Source organism: Sinocyclocheilus grahami, unplaced genomic scaffold, assembly GCF_001515645.1.
Source record: "Sinocyclocheilus grahami isolate Dianchi unplaced genomic scaffold, SAMN03320097.WGS_v1.1 scaffold208.1, whole genome shotgun sequence".
Classification (NCBI taxonomy): Eukaryota; Metazoa; Chordata; class Actinopteri; order Cypriniformes; family Cyprinidae; genus Sinocyclocheilus; species Sinocyclocheilus grahami.
This window is the reverse complement of record NW_015505387.1, coordinates 445,331-449,258: the sequence shown is the minus strand read 5'-3', so window position 1 is coordinate 449,258 and position 3,928 is coordinate 445,331. Positions and strand designations below refer to the sequence as shown.

The 3,928-nt window shown below is 39.3% G+C and overlaps 1 long non-coding RNA gene across 1 annotated transcript in view; it reads left to right on the top strand.

Annotated features, from left to right (window-relative positions):
- The first annotated feature begins 2,494 nt into the window (after positions 1-2,494).
- The window catches only part of LOC107595796 (uncharacterized), a 21,519-nt gene continuing 20,085 nt past the window's right edge, over positions 2,495-3,928 (top strand). Inside the window, exon 1 of the long non-coding RNA XR_001610302.1 lies at positions 2,495-2,567. This is a non-coding gene — a long non-coding RNA (uncharacterized lncRNA). The remainder of the gene's footprint in view (positions 2,568-3,928) is intronic.

The following is a 3,928-nucleotide window of genomic DNA, read 5'->3' as shown; positions in this document are numbered from 1 at the left end:
ACCTCTTTTTAATTTTATTGCATTTATTTACATTTGTTTAGCACAAATGTGCCAATTCAGCTAAATTGATTTGTATTAATTTTGAGATTTAATTAAATTAAAATTTTTTTTTTTTTATTATATTTTATTTATACCCTAGGTTTATGAAGTCTATTGCAGCATCACCCACAAGTGACACCTGCTTAGTCATATCTCTTAGAAAAAACTAAAATAGGTAAAATCTTGCTTTTTTCTTTGGATTTGAGACTTTAGTCTTTGCAACTTTACAGATCTTTTGTATGCACCAAGAGCTTGTAACACTCCAAAGAGAAAGGAAAATTGAAATCACATCATATGACCCCTTTAACGCTATAACGACATTCTAGAGAACTGTGTGCTTACAACATTATGAAAAAGAAAGGTTCCTTTTTGACCATGGCTATGTTACAGTCCACAAGTTCATCTAGAAAACCATAAAAAAAATGGGTTACTGACTCTGATGTGGAAGAACTTGACTGACCTGCACACCTTTGGGATAAATTTGAACGACAGCTGCAAGCCAAGCCCCATTGCTCAGCAATGTATTCCCAGAAGGATAGAAGCTGTTAGGAAGAAACAAATCCCTATTAACACCAATGATTTTGCTTTGAAATGTTCAGCATGCAAACTTAAGGACATATAGAGCATTTTTCAGAGTTCTTCCTTTCAATACAACCCCGTTACAGTTACAGTTAATGCAAAACGATTTCAGCATTTGAAGATTGGTATTTTCCTTAACTAAAGCAGACTTAGAAACACAACAGAACCCCGGAGCATTTCAGAGATCAGGCATGTAGAAATCCTTCTGGGCAGTTCTTATGGCTCTTGACTGATGTTTAGTTGTCTTCAGATTTGGATTTCAAAGCTTCTCCTCTCTTTTACAGTCTTTACTCCTGTGGACGCCTGTGAATATTTTGCATTTCTCAAAGCATTAAATCAGTCCCCCTGTCACTATGGTTACAGACAGCTTGCTGACGTACAAACCAGATGTGAGATCTCCCAGAAAGCCTTAGGAGGGCTTCAATGTCTTCCTTTCCCATTAACAATACATGGAACTCATAACTGGGTCCCAATATTAGTCAGCAGGTTTCCATTTGACTAATGAGAAAATCAAGGAAGCCATGCTGAAGACATGATGTCTTCAATACATAGAGAACGAAGAAAATCATTTCTGAGCAGGAGCCTCCTTACAGTCTCATTAGATTTACTTGTGATGAACGGCTACTTATATTTCCATATGCGGTTGAGAGGTTATCATTCAATAGCGATATTAAAATATTGGTCTCACATATGAAGATATTAAATGAAAGCCTTAAATTATGTTTTTAATCAACAAAGCTAATCACCAATATCCTGCGTGAGAGATATTCAAAGACGTGTTAACAATAACTAATTAATCCTCCACTGTCACATGACAGATATTGGACCTGTAAAGCGAATACATCAAGCTGATTCAAGGACAGTAGTTACAGTAGTTTATCTGCTGCAAATAAATGTGAATTGGGAGATCAGAAATCTTCTGCTTCGCTATGTGCTTTAAACTGTAATGCCATCAAGGAGAAAACTGTAAAACTAACCTACTGGTTACTTTGGTTAATTAAGCAACAAAATCACTGTGAATATGTTGTAAATATTATGCTTATCATTACCCAAAAGACAGACGGATATTTCTGGTTGTTCAGAGTATGATGCAACATAATAAAGCATTGATTTATCCACCATGATCTCATAAGTATTCATAAATATACACTGAAACACACAATATGGATGTACTGACATTATATAAAGCATATCTATGTACTTAAGGAAAAAAACAAAGAAAAGTTCAACATCTTCAGATAGTTATTAAAAATCTGCATATCGAAAAATTACTTATTTTGGAGCTCCTAAACCCTCCCTTACTCTAAACCTAACCATTTATACATACACATATTTCTGTGCCCCCAATAAACAAGCTGAATACACACAGAACAGAATGAAACTGTTATAATGTTGAATGTTAATTATTGAATATGTTGGCATTGAACGTTTATGATCAATATGAACCTAAAAGGTTTCGTAAAAGTTATTTGTGTGTAAACATTTAACCCTTGTGCTGTGCTGAAAATCCTTTACCTAATTTTGTGTTTCTGGGCAGAAATGACCAGGCTTTTAAAAATCACTTGTAAATCTCTCATTATGCTATATTTCACCAAAACATGTTGATTGGAATGAATCCAATATTTGGTAATAATATATAAAAACAAGAAACTTATGACCAGGAACAAGTGTCACAAGGTGGGAACAAAATTATCGGTAATGCTTTAGATTACAACCCGCAAAGAACTATGTAAGTATACTGAATTTACGGTGTACATTTCTGTAATTATAGTGTACCTATAAAGAACATACGTGTAGGTATTAGGGAACAATGTGTTACGTTTGGGTAATAAGGGGGTGACAACCAGATATGCATCCTGCAAAGAACTGCGTAAGTAAACTGAAGTTACAGTGTAACTTTTTTGTAATTGTAGTGTACCTATCCAGTACCTCTGTGTAGGTATAAGGGTGTCACGAATCCGGTCCATGAACTTCCGTCTGCTAGCCATCAGAGGTCACCCTTTCCATTTTCATTCACTCTCGCACTACACACTTTTGCATATCATCCCGGACTACATATCCCATCATTCATTACACTGCAAGGCTGTTGTTAGCCCTCGAGCAGGGCACCCGCTCGCTCGAGGACTACATTCAAGAGTATCTGGACATTGCCTCACTCTGATTTACCAGACTATGTTTTGATAGATTTCTTCTGTACTTGCATTAATCAACCGCTAAAATGTAAACTCATTCACGAGGGTCCGCATTCATCACTGAGTTATTTTTTGGACTTTGCTTTGTTGACTGTTGGCTCTCCATTCACTGTGGGTATCGCGGAGGAACACAACCCCACACTCACTCCTGTAATGGCCCCCGCACTAGATTACGTTCACAAAATGGAGGCGACAGATGAGCCTTATTACAAAATGGCGGACACAACAGCGCCCCGTCAAGTCACAGTTGATCGTCATAAGTCAAGTCAAGTCACAATTGATCTTCACAAGTCAAGTCACCATTGATCTTCACGAGTCAAGTCAAGTCACCGCTGATCTTCACGAGTCAAGTCATGTCACCGTTGATCTCTCTGAGTTCAGTCAAGTCACAACTGATCTTCATGATTCCAGTCAAGTCACAGCTGAGCTCCCTGAGTTCAGTCAAGTCACGGTTGATCATCATGAGTCAGGTCAAGTCACAGTTCCTTTGCATGAGTCTAGTCAGGTCACAGTTGATCTTCCTGAGTCAAGTCTAGTCACAGCTGATCTTCACGAGTCAAGTCAAGTCACCGCTGATCTTCACGAGTCAAGTCAAGTCACCGCTGATCTTCACGAGTCAAGTCAAGTCACCGCTGATCTTCACGAGTCAAGTCATGTCACCGTTGATCTCTCTGAGTTCAGTCAAGTCACGGTTGATCATCATGAGTCAGGTCAAGTCACAGTTCCTTTGCATGAGTCTAGTCAGGTCACAGTTGATCTTCCTGAGTCAAGTCTAGTCACAGCTGATCTTCATGGGTCTAGTCAAGTCTCAGCTGATCTTCATGAGGCAAGTCAAGTCATAGCTGTTTTTCGTGAGGCAGGTCAGGTCACAGCTGATCTTCATGGGTCTAGTCAAGTCTCAGCTGATTTGCCAGAGCTTCGTCACATCTCAGCTGTTCGTCCAGAGTCACGTCACATCACAGCCGATCAGCCAGAGTCCTGTCACGTCCTGTCTGTTACACCCAGAGTATCAAGGTCAGTTATTCGGTATCCCAGACTGGCTTCCAGTGTGGAGAACCCACCGCTGGTGTCGGCACATGCAGCTGGCATCCCTAAACCAGCGCTCTCAAGCCCTCCAG